This window comes from Haliotis rubra, unplaced genomic scaffold (assembly GCF_003918875.1).
Source record: "Haliotis rubra isolate DU_JTF1 unplaced genomic scaffold, ASM391887v1 Scf583, whole genome shotgun sequence".
In the NCBI taxonomy this organism is placed as follows: domain Eukaryota; kingdom Metazoa; phylum Mollusca; class Gastropoda; order Lepetellida; family Haliotidae; genus Haliotis; species Haliotis rubra.
This window is the reverse complement of record NW_025767283.1, coordinates 209,388-229,223: the sequence shown is the minus strand read 5'-3', so window position 1 is coordinate 229,223 and position 19,836 is coordinate 209,388. Positions and strand designations below refer to the sequence as shown.

At 40.1% G+C, this 19,836-nt stretch overlaps 1 protein-coding gene and 1 long non-coding RNA gene across 2 annotated transcripts in view; one reads left to right on the top strand and one right to left on the bottom strand.

Annotated features, from left to right (window-relative positions):
- LOC124254805 overlaps positions 1-19,836 on the bottom strand; it is a 210,956-nt gene that overhangs the window by 76,026 nt on the left and 115,094 nt on the right. The window lies entirely within an intron of this gene.
- LOC124254817 lies at positions 1,139-15,698 on the top strand. Its single transcript, XR_006892563.1, has 3 exons — positions 1,139-1,426; positions 9,214-9,220; positions 15,687-15,698. It is a non-coding gene; the product is annotated as an uncharacterized LOC124254817 (long non-coding RNA).

Sequence of the window (19,836 nt, the reverse complement as noted above, 5' to 3'; positions counted from 1 at the left end):
ATACAGACTATAGAAATTTGGCGCATGCGCACAACATGTCAACATGTCAGCTCGCTATCGTTGAAACAAGAACTCAACGGGTTTCAGGCCCATTAATATCTAAATGTATGATCACAAAAATATGACAGTTACGTGTATGTATAGGGAATTTATCTGGGAGTACATCGATGTCGACTTTTCTGTCAAAAACCCACAGGAAATATATTTAAAAAATCTCAAGAAAATACGAGGGGTAATCGGCCACTAGAATCTGAATAGGATTTATGAAGGTGGTGTTCTCGGCCGTGATGCAGGGTCATGTCTTGACTGTATAGGACCGCATCGCGGCTCTCGGCTACGAAACCTCCAACTAGGCAATGGTTACACGCAAGTTCCCAAATGATGCCGCATTTTGGGCGCTACCCCCTCGAAACAGAGGACCCCTTGCACAACTTATACACATTATGGTCTCAAAATATATCAATTATGTCATTTTATGCCATTATTTAAGCTCAAGTGCACTTGTCACTCACCACACTTTCAATCTTATCCGGAAGTAACTGCCAAGCGCCCTTTGTTTGCCTACAAAGGGCGATAATCTAAGCTGGAGTGGCACACCAGCAAAAAAATATGGAGGCGCAGTTGTGACATAATGATTTCGCGCCTTATGTGAACCAGAATTAAGATTGAAATAATAAAAGGATCATGAATAGCATTTTATGTTATGAATCCATACATGTCATTGAACATGCCACTGTACATTGCACTTGAACGGTTAGTAATGCAAAGGGACGAAAATATGTTTGCTTTGTAAACGAAAATACCATGATAGTGTACAGACAACTAGATGATGAAGCGATGATACTTATGTTAATAGTAATTACATGCGAAGTCAAATGGCATTATGATATTACACATATGGAGTTGTGACCTCATGGTAGCGACAATTCCACCTACGTTCACTTGATATTAACGTACATTAAAAACACGATTTATTGCTTAAATATGTTCCCATACTTTCAAGCAGATGAACCGCTGCTGGAGTTGTTTCCCCCTTTTGTCGCTAACGAGAGGGCGCTGGGCATTTACTTCCGATCGACAAGGACAGTGTGGTGAGGGACAATTGCATTTCTGTTCAAACATCTGCAACGAATGACTTTAATGAAGCATTTATAGGCCTAAATGTGTAACATTCACCACAGGGGTTCTCTGTTTCGAGGGGGTAGCGCCCAAAATGCGGCATCATTTGGGAACTTGCGTGTAACCATTGCCTAGTTGGAGGTTTCGTTGACATGTATAACAAGACACCATAATGCGCCGATGTGAATTGCCCCTTGGGTGGAGAAAAACATGGTTTTTCTGCACTTTGAGGGCGATTTTATTATCCCGATCGGGGTGTTAGTTCCCGAACGGGCTCAAGTACCCGTTCGGGGGTTGTACCGAACCTGTCAAAGACAACCTGAGTACTGATGCTGTGGTACTGCTTTCTGTTCACATAAGCAGGTTCGTGCTGGGATGGTGCCATAATCTGAATGTGGGTTCCATCTATAACGCCAACCACTCCGGGAAAATTAGCGATGCCATAGAAACCAAGTTGGTTTCGTCGGACTGGTAGGAAACGAAACGAACTGTCGAACAATGGCAGGGGCAGACAGTGCAGTTATTGTTTGGTTAACAGGTTCAGGACACCCCTAGAAACAAGGATAATGGGTCATTCCGGTGATTATCCCTAAAAATAGGGATGGAACAAGCCCACCTGGGGTTAGCTAAGATAAATAGCGTTCACTGACATGAACGCTATGCAGCACCTCCATAGGCCGCAATGGTGGAAATCCTTTGTCGCACTTTCGCGCACTCGTTACGACTTTTACGCACGAAAAACTTATATGAATTACTTCTTTGTACTTATACCTACACGTGCGACCTATTTTCGTTGTCAAAATATCCAAAAATATATATTTACAAGCCATCAAACATCTCAGTCGATCGCTCACATATGAGCGGGGCCATTTTGAATCACGTGACCTGTGACGCGAAGGGGATATCCCTCCCAAAAATAGTAACACACGTGTTCCATACCTCGTTGCTTGTTGACAACACATTTTCATAGATTTTAGGCAATTAAAACGATTGTATGGAGATTTTCGTTTCCAATCTAGACTGACTGACCACCCCTGCTTTTTCAACAGCTGTTTTCAAAGGAATTGCTGGTGAGTTTTCAATGCTTAATATAATATAAGATTATTGCTGTCACCTTCACAGTTCCATGGGTGTCTCTGTAGTACTCCTGAATATTTGCCTACAAAACACTAATTGAATTTAGGACTTAAATATTTAATGAGTTCACGAATTAATTATCTATAAATTTCATGTATACCCAAAAACCTTAAATATTTCTCAGTTCACAACTCTCCTACCTTGAATAATATTTTAAATATTTCCATGTTGTATTAGGTCTCAAGCACCAGCTACAAACCTTGACAAAATCATCTTTTCATTTCCATATTAGCAACCAAGTGGCCAAAAAGTGTTATTTGTGATCATGAATTATAAACAAATACTAAAATAAGGGGATACATCAATAAATCAATTGTTGAATGAGGGGGTCATTCAAATTACAGCACACTGCCAAATATCATACTTAAACTCTTGTGCATACACCATTGGACAGAAGACTTTGATTTGTTAGGTCAACTGAAGAAAATTCATTTGCAAACATTACAGTACCTCTTATCTTTTGACAGCAAAAATAGCAGGCTTTCCAAATTATCAATGAAGTGTTAGTTTAGAAAGTCTGCATTTCAAGGTGCAATAATTAGATGTTTATTGAGAACATTAACAATGATAAGGATATGAAATTGTGCATGAAGTTTAATCTTTTGAAGGTATAAGTTTAAACTCATGTTAAATTAAAGTGATAATTAATAATTAACATTGATATGTACTTTATTTACTGGTATTCAAGGTTGAAAGTTGAGAGAAGAAACCATGGATGACATTGTCTGTGCCCATTGCAAGGGCAAGTTCAAGACAAAAACAAAGGGATGGAAGAGATATAGTTACAGCTTAGTGTTTGAGGACATGTCTATTTTTTTTTGTGAAACTCACTGCTATAACTTATCAAAACAAGAGTCATCAAAAGATGACAAATTCCCCCAGGCTCCAGAAATCTGAAAGAACATCTGACGGTTACTGATAGTCCAACTTGATCTTTTTGACTTGGTCCAAATTGTTTCCATGGAAATCATGAAAAATATAAATACTAAAACTTTGCAAATAACAAAAGGCACCACTTCAAGATCTGTTTCATATGTCTGCTACGTTTTGTTGAAAGATAATGAAAGGTTTTCGATGGTTGCTCTGGAAAAGAAATCCAAATCGTTTCCATGGAACCGAGAAATAAAAAAATGTCAAAAATCTGCAAATAGCCAAGGCACCACTTGAGGTTCTGATTGATATTTATACCAATTTGTGGTGAAAAATATTGAACGGTCAAAGTCGAAATTGTTACTATGGAAACACACACAAAAATATTTTATACAGAAATCCCAAACTACCAAAAGGCACCAGTACACCACCAGATCTATCTCTGTGCCAAGTTTGGTGAAGAAATGGTGAACGGTTTTGAAGTTCTGCTCCGGAAAAGACGAATGTGCACGGACGGACGGGCGGAGCGCATTTTAAGAATTTGACACTTGGCTTTGTGCTGTAATTTGAATGATCCTTCCCCTTTTAACAATTGCTTTCTAGATGTATCCCCTTGTTTTAGTATTTGTTCATAATTCATGATTCCCTTTATGTAATCAACATCTAATCTCCTATCCAAGGAGGAAATAAATATGATGATGAAGGTAGGAGAAATGTGAAATGAGAAATATTTAAGGTTATATGGGACAAATGAAATTTATAGATAATTGATTTGTGAACTCGTTAATTATTTAATTCCTAAATTCTAATAAGTCTTATTAGTAAACTGTGTTTTGTAGGCAAATATTCAGGAGTAGTACAGAGACACCCATGGAACTGTGAAGGTGACAGCAATAATCTTATATTATATTAAGCATTGAAAACTCACCAGCAATTCCTTTGAAAACAGCTGTTGAAAAAGCAGGGGTGGTCAGTCAGTCTAGATTGGAAACGAAAATCTCCATACAATCGTTTTAATTGCCTAAAATCTATGAAAATGTGTTGTCAACAAGCAACGAGGTATGGAACACGTGTGTTACTATTTTTGGGAGGGATATCCCCTTGGCGTCACGTGATTCAAAATGGCCCCGCTCATATGTGAGCGATCGACTGAGATGTTTGATGGCTTGTAAATATATATTTTTGGATATTTTGATAACGAAAATAGGTCGCACGTGAAGGTATAAGTACAAAGAAGTAATTCATATACGTTTTTCGTGCGTAAAAGTCGTAACGAGTGCGCGAAAGTGCGACAAAGGATTTCCATCATTGCGGCCTATGGAGGTGCTGCATAGCGTTCATTAGACTAACAACTAGTCTCTGAAATCAGGGATACTCTACAACAGGGATAGGTCACTCGATTGCTTTCTTTACCATTTGTACTAATTAACGTGTGCCTCGTCATGCTCCAACGCACACAGTGACTTGGTTCGGTCCCAGCGCAACTTCGGCTGCGTTTAACAGTACTTCAGCCAGTGTATTGTATAGGTCGGAATTTTACAATGAATGAATGAATGAATTAAGAGCAAGAATTTTATGTGAATGAATGAAAGAAATTAAGAAAAAGAACAAAAGAAAAAGAACATATGTGAATGAATGAAAGAATAAATGATACACCACGGCCATCCCTCCCCAAACATGTTAAAGAACGCAAAACTATCGGTAGAACACATGTTAACATCAGCTGTCCTTTTTATAAAAAATCTACTTTGAGACATTTTTTTACATTAGTAACTAATTCAGATATCTTATTGCATGTGTGGAATGACATGGGCATTGACAGAATGTTAACTGACACTGTCACAGACCCCTCAAGAACAGAAAGTTAAGAACTATCACAAAGCCTTGCAAACACCTTTCCAGTTTTGTCAAATACTAAGATCAACAAGAAAGAAAGAAGTTTTAGAACTATAACACTCAAGCATCACAAGCACCAATGGCGTATCAGAACAGATCGGCGATATGTCATATTTTTCACACACCTCAAATACACACTAACAATTTTTTTTAAATTATAAAACTATCACTATTACTTGCAAACACCTTTCACTTGATGGTATATTCCCCTCATAAAAATTGAAGGTGTATGTGAAAGATGTTTTGAACTATTTTACTGAAAAAGTTCATAGTAAAAAATATAAAACTATAATGAAAAGGAGCCCTGAGACCTTCTTCATTTTCAGAGAAGTGAACAAATCTGCAGAGGGATAATTTCTTTGAAAATTCACAACACATGCAAAGATTCTTATCACCCATTACTGCTTTAATTGTGTGTGACAGTTCATAGAATATTATACTGCCCCCACCGCCTCCTGGTCCTGCACTGCCAGTGGTGTGGGCTGATTTGGGGGCTAATGAATGAGTATCAAGTGTCGCCAAATCTATTTTGAGAGCAAGCAGGGATACCAGCTAAGGGTAGCATCTCTTGATATTCCTATCGCTGGACAACTGGATCTTACCAAAAATTCCAAAGTTATTTATATTCTCCAAAATCCAAAGGTTGTGTCTGCACTATATGTGGAAGTTTAATTGATGTCGCATATATATAATGAAACAAGCAGAAAAAGTCATCAATATCCCCCGCAATGGCAAAATACTCGTCATGTATATGTCAGTTAGTTATGACTATGTCAAATGTTTTGGTGTGTATATAGCAGTGAGTGAGTGAGTTTAGTTTTATGCCACACTCAGCAATATTCCAGCTGTCTGTAAATAATAGAATCTGGACCAGATAATCCAGTGATCAACAGCATGAGCATCAATCTACACAAATGGGATGCAATGATATGTGTCAACCAAGTCTGTGACTATATTACAAAGTGGAAGGAGAGTATTGAAAGGTTTTTAAGTTCTGCTCCGGAAAAGAGCACTACCACCAATTTCAGTCAAAGTCAAACTTGTTGCCATGGAAACACAAAATATGTTTTATTCAGAAATCTAAAACTACCAAAAGGCACCAGTATATCACCAGGCCTATCTATGTGCCAAGTTTGGTGAAGAAAAATTCAACAGTTTTAAAGTTCTGTTCTGGACAAGATGACATCCTCATAGCCACAGCCTCCATGGAAAGTTACGTTTCCAAGGAAACCGGAAAAATAAAGTCATATCTTGGTCTAAACCCCAAAAGGCACATCTATGGATCATACTTGACATATGTTCCAAGTTTGATGAAGCTTGCATGTATAGTTTGGAAGATCTGCTCCGACAAGATGACATCCTCATAGTCACAGCCTAAGTCATGTTTCCATGGAAAACAGCAAAAATATAAACTTCATATCTGGGTCTAACCATCACATGGCACATTTATGGATCATGCTTGATATGTGTACCAAGTTTACCATGTATACCAAGTCACGTTTCCATGGAAACTGCAAAAAATAAAATTCATATCTGGGTCTAACCATCACATGGCACATTTATGGATCATGCTTGATATGTGTACCAAGTTTGATGAAGCTAGCATGTATAATTTAGGAGATTTGCTTCGGACACGATGACATTCTCATAGTCACAGCCTAAGTCATGTTTCCATGGAAACAACAAAAAATAACATTTATATCTGGGTCTAACCCCCAAAAGGCACATCTAGGGATCATGCTTGACATTTGTACCAAGTTTGGTTAAGCTATCACATAGTTGAGGAGATATGCTTCGGACAAAGCGTGACGGACGGGACGGACGGAACTCGTTTCTATATTCCCCGCAACTTCGTTGTTGTGGGGGATAACAATATGCCATCAGATCCCCATGACAATGTCTTTTCAAAGTTTATGGGTAAAGTCACAAATGCCTACATCGTTGAGGTACACTGCTTTGAGCCTAATGATTTATATTTCTCTGTTAGTCTCTTCATCATGTAAATCAAGGATGACACAACAATAACAGTAGCATGGCTTGTATTTTCTACTGACTTGCCTGAATAGGGAGAATTTCGAATGTCAGTGATTTTCCACTCCTGGATGGAGAACAAAACAACACATCTTCACCACTTAATTAAGTACTTTTCAATCATCGTATTCTGATTTGGACGAATGCTATGTATATTTTCTTTCATCCTCATCAAAGTTCCAATTCATTTTTACCCTGAGATGGAAAACTTTTCGAAATGATCCCTCTCCTCGCCAGTGTAAAATGAAACAGTTAAAGAAAATACTCAGATTTTATAAGTCATCAGGTCTTTAGTGTAATCACACATGTTGTTTGTCTGGAGTGAGAGGACAGGCAGAAGCAGGAGGTCTTGGCTCAGCGTGGGGTCTTGGGGAGTGGTGGAGGAGGCTCCCATGAGTTAATATTAAACACTAGTGACAGCTAAAGATCAACTGATAATTACAAGCCATATTCTGGCTTGTGAATTCAGCAGATTGGTACAGACCCTGAAGCTGAGGAAATCTAGACTTGCCACATTTTCTAGACTTGTGTGGGCTTTCTTGGATATATTTGCTTCAGGGTCTGTACGAGAGACTCCCCTCTGCACACAACCCGGAAGTTGCACTTGATGCGCACACGAACTTCCGCAAAGGGACGTAATGATTAGTCACCCCTCGATGTCTGTAGAATCTACGGAAGCCCAAATTGACCATAAAACACCTTACACAATGCACAAGAATTGAACGACAAAAGTCGTCAATCCGGTGCCAGAGGGTGTGGAAATAGCATTTGTGTGAGAAAAAAAAATGATAAATGTGAACATTGAAGAGTGAGTGAGTGAGAATGGTGGTTCGCCGCTAGGAACAATATCCCAGCAATTTCACGGCGGGAGACACCACAAATGGCCATCACACATTGTACCCATGTGGGGATTCGAACCGGGGCCTTGGGCGTGGCGAGCGAACGCTTGAACCACTGGGCTACCCCACCGCCCCGACCATTGAAGACGGCATTTAATATAATTCAGTTGTTGCATAGGATCCAAGGGACAAAAAGCCAAGGATGAAATGGACGGGGCAGGAGTCGGGTGCTGGTGTCGATGAAACACCATTGGAAACAACTGGTCCACACCCAACTGGCCCGCGACAGATACGGTATCTGCCAGATGCCCAAAGAAAGGCAAAGACCTTTTCACAAAAAAGAATGACCGTGATTAGGAAGGTAATGAAAATCTGTAACCCAGTACGTCCTCATTGCCCTCTAGCTCCTGGAGTTGCAGCCAAAACTGCAAGATGTCCTGTTTGCTTCCCTTTTTGACAACCTGCGACCACCGTTGTGTCAGAGCGTTGTCAACCTTTAAACATTTGATGAACTGAGCATGATAAGTGCACAGAATGCGGAAGTATAAAACAGACATGCAACACTAGAAATAATTGCCGAAATATACATACCGATAACGTGGCCATTTTCTCTGTCACCATGGTGGACAGCTCTGCAGCAGTCCTCCGCTGGGGCTGCTCATAAAGTGTTCTGTGCTCAGGCAGGACAAACAGTGGGACCAGGCGTTTCTTCTTTGCAGACAGACCGTCAGCTGTGCTGGATCTAATCACAAATGAACCCAACGTCACAACAGCAATCAATGCATGACCCATTCATAATATAATGATCAATACACAAAATGATAGTAAACTGGTTACGTGATGTAAGGCAGATGACGGTGTGATCATGACTATGCAATGTTGGTAAGATGTTAACTTGAATACTATGACATGCTAGTGTGAATGCAAAGGAAATGTCCGTGTGATGATGATATACACGGACAATACATGAAAACAACTGCATGACGTACCGATAAGTGTGCCGATTTCCCCGACAGTGCGCTACGCAACTGTCCATCACGGGATCCAAGGCAACGTGGTCCAAACCAGTGAGTGGTTTGATGGTATCTGGTGATGACAAGTAGCCACTGTGGCGTATCCAATGCCGGAAACCAGCGATTTCTGCCTCTAAGGACGAGTCATCAGTGGTGCTGAAAACATCGTCGCTCAGTAACGAAAAGTGTTGCAGCACCTTGCTTCTGATCTGTAAACAATACATATACAAATCATGTTGCATATGATGAACATTAGATCCCCTAATTCATAACCAGTTACAGGAAATCTACATCCAGACGGGAGTGAGGGTTAACGTGAAATTTGAAACCCCGGATGGAAATGCCCCATTGGAGTTCTTCACCGGAGATTATCATCCAGTAAGTATGACAAATGCCAACGATAAACAGAAACATCATATACGTATATGACAATACACCATCAAATGAGTAGGACAACAAGATGATGTTAAAATTGCGCAATTGTATATGGACAATGTTATGCAAAATGTGTGATAGATACACCACATGACTCTCGGTTATTGACTTGCAGGAATCCATGACAACAAAACAGACAACACTGACCATGCCACCGCTACCCCACAATCTAATACCACCCACTAACACTGCCTCTACCACCAAATGTTCTACCATCCCTAAAACCAAAGTTACATTAACCGTCACACTACAATCAACTGAAACTGTTCACCCCCCAGTAACTAGTCATGAGACAATAACTACCACCAGCGCCACTACTAACCCACATTGCATGACCAACACAAGCACTAGCACCACTAACACTCCCAGCACCAGTTCGACATCTCAGCCCAGCACCAGCACTAGCACAACCATCAAGCCTCAGAATGAGACCACTGGCACTTGTCACATGACAACGAGGAAACGTAGGCAGGCCAAAACGACAACCAAGGACAGGGATGACTGTCGGCTGTGCAGCATTATCTATGACAGCACGGCTGATCATGACACCCATCGCCACAAGTACTGGATAGGATGTCAACACCAGAGCGGCAACTGTGACCACTGGGTCCATTTGACATGCCTAGGCATTCATGTCATATTACTGTCCAGTTCACAACAATCATCCCATAAGTGTCTAAAATAGGAATCATCATTAAAAAAAATATTCTGAAACATATGTATGTGTTTGTCTCTTATTGAATGATAGCCACCACGTCATGTGGATAACAATATTGCCAAAACAATTTTAGCCATCACCTGGGTTCGGACTCTGAACCACTATGTCAATCATCCTAACGCGCTACCTCTACACCACCACGACCCACATTACCAATGGTGAGATAATAATATATTTATATCAAACAATGGCTCACGCGGTTCAAAAAAAATAAAAAATGTCATTGAGCAATTATACCGCGATAACATGAATTCTGTTGGTAGCAGTTATTCATTCATTATGTTCTATTGAATTTGATTATCCAAATGGATTATGTAAGAGTTATAGTTACCTTTTCCATTCTGTCGAGATTACGACAACTCCTGAGCCACGTGTGCTCCGTTGGAACGCCTGGGGGGACCCACATCTTCACTCTACGGTTACGGCCTTCCAGGATGAAGTCGCCACCTTCCCCTTTGCTGGTATGTCCACTCAACGACAGTACCTCTACATGGTGGATGAAATCGAGGACCTCTTGGGGAGCTCTCATACGCATTCGGTTATCTCGGAACATCGGCTCCATATATGTTGTGGCGTTGGTACCATAGAATAGTGTTGAAGCCGTGTCCATGGCAGCGAGCATGGCACGTGGATTGTTCCTCCTGACTGCACACCGAAAGATGAAGATGGGGATAAGCCACTCATTCAGAATACTCCAGATGAATCGGTAGTTTGGGCAACGTAATCCTGAAATCCACTCATCAACATCGGCGGGAGTTACATCAACGTCTTCACGGTTGCTTGGTGTACGGGTCAAGTATTGAAATAGGATTTCCCTGAGGCATGCATACAGCAAAATGAGATACATCTGCCATGCCTTGTGATGATTGCTACAAGACTGGGCATATGCCAATGCATGTGGGGTTCTGAATCCGCATAACAGTGCAATGTGCTTTAGGAGGGGTTCCCAGAGGACTTTGAAAAGACACTTGAGCAAGTTGATTTCAACATGGCCAGCACCGGGCAGTAGCACAATGTGTTGAAATAACTTGCACTGATTGGCGTCCACTTGCTTCGCCGGATGTTTGGACGTAAAGTGTCTCAAGAATGTGGTGGGGCCGATGCGGAACTCCTGTCCACATTCACTGCAGGCAAACCAGTCCTCCATCATACGGGCAACGAGGATGTAGGGTGAGCCATCGCATCCCACCACTATCCACTGTCTCTCCTGCCCCAACCCTGCTTGATGACCTAGTGATGTTAGGACCTGCTTCAGGCTGTCGTAGCTGGAAGGATTGACCATTATGGGGTCCGCGAGTGTTATGTTCGGGGGTGATTGGGGATGGTGCGAGTCGACAAGACAATAGAGATCATCTGTGGTCTTAAAACCCCCTGTGTCAGTGAACTCAAATTCACCATTTGCAATGGCGTCAGTCATGGTTCCATCAGGATGTGGGCGGCACAATGTCTGCTGCACGCGTTTCATCTCAGACTGGATGAAAGCAGTGGTGTATGGCCTCAGGTGTGCTTCACATGCTGCACTCATATCAAGTAATTGTGAAGTGCAGTTACCATCAGACACTTTGTGGAGCCAGTGAAAGGGTGAAAACGCTACCGAGGACTGTATGTTGTTGTACGGGTTTTGAATGGCAATGAAATTGGTCATAATACTACACTTTGACCTAAAGTTCAATAAAACCCTCTAATTCTTCTGCAGCACCTGGTTGTTGTCAAAAAAAAATACAAACACTGCCCTCAGACGGCAAGCTATTGGGGACGTTAGTTCCTCTGTCTATCCATTTACGTATTGTCGTGTATGTCCCACAGGGACTCGTGCTGTGATGCAGGAGATGTGCAGTTTTGCTGCCAGCTATGAAGTATGCTAACATGTTTGTCACGAATGCCAATGGGGTGACAATATTTGGTGACACAAGACAGTACATGTGCTCCACGATTGTACAGAGTATGCGAAGTGACTTTTGGGATTCTACATTCTCCAAACCATTGACATTCACATTTCCAAACGATGTCAGAAATTCTAGCAACGGATAATGTCTTTGTTTAAGCCACGGTGCCAACGCGTAATTATCATAAAACCCATCCCGTTGGTACTGGCCAGATATCTCTGCGATGTCTCCTTCAATGCCCTTCCTTGCCAGTTTTCCCACTATATCAAACAGATTTTTTATGTGTGCTGCACTGAGCCTGTCATTGTCAATCGCTCTACACAGTGTCTCAATGGCAATATCGTCTTGTGATAATTCTGGTTGTATTAAATTGTCTTTCGTATAATCTATGCAGGCTGTGCAGATATATGTTGATTTCGCTTTTAGGTAACCCAATTTCAACAACGTGTCATGGATGGTCTTGGCATGTTTCTTTGATGATATTTTGTAAACACTGAATGATTTGTTTTGTGCAAAAAGCTCATGACCGCTGCAAAAGACCAAAAACACGCAGGTGTCCATTATTTCTATTTTTTTCATTCCACTTACCAAATGCCTTTCAGTTCCGTTTACTTTCAATGCATGTGTACTTGTTTTCATTATTAAACGTTTCTTTCAAAATACTGTAATGGGTTCTGTCATGTATATGCGACTCTCACCATGTGCACATGGCCCTGAGAGCACACCATAGATATTTAGCGACTTCCGACCCCTACTGCGAATTACGCCCCCTTTGCGGTAGTATGTGTGCGCATCAAGTGCAACTTCCGGGTAGTGTGCAGAGGGGAGACATCGTTCCACTCGGTGAGTGACATGAATGTACATAAAAGCATTTAATATGACTGTTGACGGGCATTAATGTGCAAAATGGCGAGGCAGGTCATATTTGTTTCGGACCAGTCGACCAAGGTGCGGTAAATTCCGAGTTTCTCTGAATAACTCGGTGTTCACGTGCACGCACGTGGTGCAAAATGTCAACATACCATTGCTCGCCAGTGTTGTGGAAGACCGCGAGCGAGCTCAACGCCCGTTTTTATACCCCAGGTGGGCTTGTTCAATCCCTATTTTTAGGGCTAATCACCGGAATGACCCATTATCCTTGTTTCTAGGGGTGTCCTGAACCTGGTTATGGCCCTACTCACTGAAGACTGTGAAACACCAATGTGGTTCGCATTACACAGCTGCATTTTGCCCGTGGCAAAGTAACGCAGCGTCAGTAGAACTTGTCAGTAGCTGATAAAGGATGACTTCTTTGAGTGAGAGGTGAAATTTCATTGGAAATGAGACTTACTACAAATTGTATACCATCTTTTGATAATCTAAATCTTCGTGTCAACTCTGTTTCTGTGTATTTTTCTAAAATGTTGGTTCTATCGATGATTGCATGGGCGGCCATCTTTGTTTACTTTAACAAAATTCTTAGTGCTTAAGTAACCTATGGATGATTCTTAAGTTAAGAAAAAATCTTAAGCACTAAGAAGTTTGATGAATATTGCTTAAGCAAAAATCTTAGTTTTAGATAGGTTGCTATGGAAACTAAGAATTCTTACCGGACTTAAGAATTCTTAAGGCTTAAGAAAATTCTAAGAAGTTTAGTGAATCCGGCCCCTGAATAAACTTCTACTAAGATGGCGGGTGCAAAATTATGACGTGAAGGGTGACGTCATTCGGACGTCATTTCCCGCGGTAACAATGAGGCATTGTGTCGCAACATTTTTAAACGTGTAGGTGTGATATCATTTCAAAAACCTTTTAAGAACAAGTCATAATAAAAAAAATAATTTTTAAATGTGATGACAGATCCGGCTAAAACATTTCAGGAACGTTTTAGGCACTTTAATGACAAGTCATACATTAGAACGTGGCTGAGTGAGATACTTGTTTGTGATTGCAGTGTATGTACTGTTTTTGTCACACCAACGTTACAACAGAAACAGTGTTTTACAACGTGATGACAATATTTCATTAAACATGTTCGTGCACAACAATTCTGCAATGTTTTAAAAACATTTCAATCATATGTTATGAAATAGTTTTACCCATGTTACAGCATGACGTTTCTGAACAACATTTTGAAAACATTTCAAAAACATTTTCAGTATTTTTGAGATATTCACACATTATGTGTATGATTATGTTCTTGCATAATCTCTGCAGCGTTTTAAAAAAAAATTCACTAATATGTTGTTAAATAGTTTCACCCATGTTATAGCATGGCGTTTTTGAATAACATTTCAAAAACATTTTCAGTATTCTTGAGAGATTTACAAATTATTTGTATGATATGGCACGGCTTTCATCATTAAGCTGCTAATATGATTAACATTTTCATCAGGCCATAATCTTGCATGATTTAAAAGTGTATCATAAATTAACAAGTCGGAGAGACTGATATATTTACAAAATGATCCCAGTGACTGTGGAGATTTACTGGCCCGACTGGATTTTAACTAGCCATGGGCTACCGGGCCAGTGGCTATTTCGCACACTGTTTGTATGATATGGCATAAATGAGTGCACAATGTTATTAAAACGTGATGACAATATTTCATTAAACATGTTCTTGCATAACATTCCTGCAGCGTTTTAAAAACATCTCACTAATATGTTATGAAATGGTTTCAAACACGTTATAGCATGACGTTTTTGAACAACATTTTGAAAACATTTTCAGTTTTTTTGAGAGATTTAGACATTATTTGTGTGATATGGCATAAATGTGTGCACAATGTTTTTAAAACGCAATGACAATATTTCATTAAACATGTTCTTGCATAACATTCCTGCAGCGTTTTAAAACATCTCACTAATATGTTGTGAAATGGTTTCAAACACGTTATAGCATAACGTTTTTGAACAACATTTTAAAAACATTTAAACATTTAACATATACAAAACACAGTATGATGTTGACTTTTATGTTTTAGTTCGTTTAATTATAACATTAGAATCAACATATAAAAAACACAGTATGACGTTGACTTATGGTTTTTATTTCAGCAAGATTATAACGCGCGATATAGCTGGAATATTGCTAAAAGCGGCGTAAAATCATAACTCACTCAATCACCCATTACATTAAAATAACAAGATTATAATAAAGACGATAAAAGAGTTGAGTAAATGTACTTAAAAGATCAAAGGTTGTGATGTTTTCACGCTAAATTTACAGGCTTTTCCAATCACTCTCGGCACAGTAGATGTTTTGACTATCGAAACATTCTACAAGCCGATTATCAGTCAGACTCATTCATTATCTAAACATATTGGAATCCGATTATCAGCTAACACAAACTTTCCAATCACTGTCGGCAGAGTAGACGGCTTCCAAAATTCTGTATTCAGATTATCTAATGACAAATAAGATGTTCCCAATAATTAGAATTTTATTTGGTGCCGTTTTCACCATAAGATTTGTAGCCGTTTTCGCCAAGTCGAGGTCCAAATGGTGCCGTTTTCGCCTGGTGTCGTTTTGCTGTGGTTCCGTTTTAGCCTGCACCCTTATGAAATAGTTTCACTCATGTCATAGCATGACGTTTTTGAATAACATTTTAAAAACATTTCAATAACATTATGAAACATTTTTATAATGTTCCAAAAAAAATTTGAAGAAAATGTTTTTGAAAAACTATTTTGAAACCTTATGAAAATGTTTTGTGTTAACTGGGCTAGCCACACCTGCGTGTACATACTAGTGATAGAGCAAAGTTGAGTGATACGAAACGAACACTATCAAAATTACTCAACGCCAACTTACCACAAATTCGCTGAAAAGAAAGACAATTTAGGCAAGCCTACCATATAATATGCAAACATAATATATGAACTCCCTACTACAAGCTACCAAGAACATATAGCAAGGAAACCACGATCGCGCGGTCCGCCATTTTGCCTGCCACAAGGCTGGAAAACAGAGAACCCACGGTTAAGTTACAACAAATGATGAATGAGAATATCAACATATGAAGTCCATCTAACGCCCGTGCGTAAAGAAAGGAACCATACATACAGATTGAGACTCTTTTACACTCATCGTATCGGTAGGAGAGCAAACTCGAAACGAGCACCACGCACGTCTATTCAACAGAACGACAGCATGAAAAGTGAGGTACGAGGTAGACGGCAAGAGTTACCTGCTCTTGGCTGTAGGGGGTCCGGTGAGGCCCTGTAGGGGGTGGTCTTACAAGACAAAACGAGTGTTTTGTTTTGTAAATATTTTATTAAAAAAATATAGTTACAACTGTCGTAGGATTTTAAATGGACATTTAAATGCTTATATGTACCCCAAGGAGGACTTCTGAAAAAGAATGTGCATGTTGCCCAGAGACTCTTGCTCACGTTTGGACAGGACACGCCACCCCGGTATGATTTCCGAAAGAAGCGCCGTTCGGTAATCCTTCAACAGAGAGTTAAAGGATTTTTCTGTTGCTGCACGATCTGACATGGTATTTTTGATACTGGTTACTATCTTTTTACCAGTGTTTGTCACGTCAGTTACACTGTCCAAATCCGACAATATTTCTTTGAGAGTCGAAAGAACGGAATTGGCCGACTTATCAGCCATTTCTCTCATACCTATCAAAATGGTATTTTCGCCAGCGTCAGTCACGATATAATTTTGAACCCTCTGCCCAAATTTGGAAGTCTCATCACTGTAAAGTGTCGTGTCCGTCGTATCCGAAAGTTGTTGTGCAACAAACATGCTGTTTAATGGCGCTCTCTTTTTCGCCATTTCAGCTACCGTAGCTACTGATGGAGGGCCTTGGGTTGAAGCCCAACTAAATTAAGAACGGCTTTGATAACAGGCCCTACGTGTGAATAACCTACATTTTCAGCCAAAAGATGTAAAACACATTTAACCGTGTCGTCACTATAAGCCTTCCCTTTCATTAAGTCGATGTCTGTTTATTTGGAGTTACATTTGGTACCGGAAGGTTCCAATGGGGGTCTCGATTCAACTTCTGTAATCAGCTTATCGATGTCCATTTGTAACTGGTCACACTTCTTGCAGTCTGTATCTGTGTCTGAACATGAGCATTAATAAAACGTTTTGAGGTTACGTGGGAACAGCGTTTATCTTTTTGTTTCTGTACTTGATGCAGCATATGTTTCAGTTCTTTCACTTTCTTAGCGTATTTCTTGTTTTGTGATTGTAACTTTATATACTCCTTGGATGATTGTGAACCTTGAGAGAGAGAAGATTGGTGAGAATTGGAATTGGAATCGGTGCTGGGGTTGTGAGTGGACATAGATGTAGCGGGAGAAGATACAAGACCGGGTAGGAGAGGATCGGAAATGGGTGGAGTGGGACCAGAAGACGTAGAGACTGTCGCTGGGGGTACATTATTGTTATTGGTATCGGGGTGGGATTTAACAGAAGGCAAAGGTGTTAAGGTGGGAGATATTTCATTTGAGAATTGGGAAGTAGAACTAAAAGACTGAAGATGAAATGGGTTGGTGGGCCAGGGGTTAGGAACAGGGGGTAAAATATGAAAGCCAGGGGGTGGTAAAATATAGGTAGTTGGGTTGACTGTTATGGGGAACTGAGGCATATGAAATCCGGGCGGAGGTCCTGATGGGGGTGAAGGGGTATTTGCATCTGGGCTGGGTTGGACTAGGGCAGTCTTGGGTGGTCTTGTCCTCTCTTTGCTTGTCATATCAAATGGCTGTTGCAGAAACTGCGTCAATTTAATTTTTTGTGCGGGTGTCTTGCTCTTCAGAAAGGCCCTTCTCTTGGTGTCTAGTTGTTTTATTTTTGTATTTAATTTCCTGCTTGTCCACACAGGTTCTTTGAAGTTGAACAGTTTAGTTAGCCAGCTGTTCAAGGTGTTCCAGGTAGGTTTCAATTTAAATAGTTGGAGGACTAACCCCACAGTAATTAATCCCACATCGATAGGTGGAATAAGATTTGGGTCATGTGTCTCTGCAAATGTTTGCAGACCAGCTTCTTTGAGAAAGTCTTTCTCCATAATTGCTATAAGACAAACGATAGTAAACCTTTATAAATATATGTATTGTTATATTCATGGTGGACATGTCATAGCGTAATCATTTTCTTTTATATTTAAAACTTACAAAATAATGATGAATAGGGACGCTGTATAGAAAAAACCCGCTAAAATCATTCACCACTTTTAACATATTACTAAGGTAGAAAGATATATCATTGCACATTCTGTACCAATTCATGTTGGAAATTGTGAATGAATCACTGGAGTACAGTGATGACACCAGGTGTTCGCCAACAGAATGAACGTGTCCTGCCCTAGCGGTAGCACCCGTCGTTCACATCTCATAGAGTAACACTGGTCAATCAACTATTGTTTATACTTAAAAGTACAACCACATAACATAACGTTCAATCTGTGTATAATTTATAATATTTGCGTAAGTAATTCTGCAGCGATGTGTATAAAATCATTTGTCTACGTCAGTTTTTCATTTCAACCTGTTAGTCAGACTTTCAGACATTTACAATCAACAAACAACGTTCTAATAACAATGAAGAAAACATTTAGCCATCTGCCTTTAACGTGTACTAAAAGTAACCATGCACATAAGCATAGATACTTATCGTCCATATTACAATATCCATACGTACACGTATTATATATATATTTTCATCAATATCGTTCACGAGATAATTACAGCAAAGGCGACTTTATAACGCTTCATATGCATTAGGCTACGATTACTCCCCTTTGAAAAACAACAACAATGATTTCTCCCTATCCCACAATGCTTTGCTTTCATCTCTAAAATATACAGTGTTATCGCTTCGCTGCGCAGATTCCATTCATTGGTATAACACAAATATGATCTAAGAAACAATCATAAACTTTGAAAGATGTAAAAATTACCCGTACCCTCGATTCGATGACTGATGTCTTGATGAGCACTCGCTTCGCAATAAGACGACAAATGCAAGGAGGGTCGGTGTCACAAGATCTATTTATTAATTACGGCAGCACGAGATGTACATGATACATGCAACATCTCAATATAATACAAGCGGTCGATCGAAAGCAATTTCCTCGTGGCGAGGATATCCATATCATTAAATGACTTCACGAGAAATCTGTCATTCAAGTCAGTGACAGCTGCGCGGTGAGTACCCGAAATACCTACATGGAGTATCATTCATAGACAGTGTTACTGGCAGCGAGTGTATGTACCCTTGCCTCGAATTGACGCTCAAGCCGTGTATGTCTTGTACATGTATCATTCATATACAGTCTTACTGGCAGCGAGTGCATGTATGAAGGCATTTCCTATTCTCGCGGTACTTACGGATATCGGCTGAAAAAATAACACAAACAATTCTTATCGTATTCATGCTTGTTGTTTTTAAATGAAGGGCCTTCTCGTCTAACATCTACATTTATCAGCTGCCAGATCCATCAGGTGAATTACCACTCGTGAGTCCGGTGATAAACAATACGATCCGCCATTGACGAAACGAGGCTTCTCCCATTCTCGCGGTATTACCAGGAATTAACGTTATTGAGTGTATGTAAGAGCAACCCTGCCGGAAAGGGCGTGAAAAAGTAATGATATGTCCAAGTTGGTATAAAATCCCCAATATTCGTGACACTACAAGATTTTGATCACTTACAGACTTGGTATCCTCGAGTCATCTGTTTTCGGTCGGCCGTCTGCGTGTTCATTTCTCGCGGTTATTAGCGATATTATGTCGACAGGCAGGTTATTTTTAGCAGGAGGTCGACTGCTTCAGCTCTGACTAACAAAATGCTTCGTGTGAAATTTAGAAAGTTACATGATTGCAAACACATGTAAATGTTACGTTTTAGAACCGAGTTTACTAATGCATAAATTTTCATATAATCAAAATG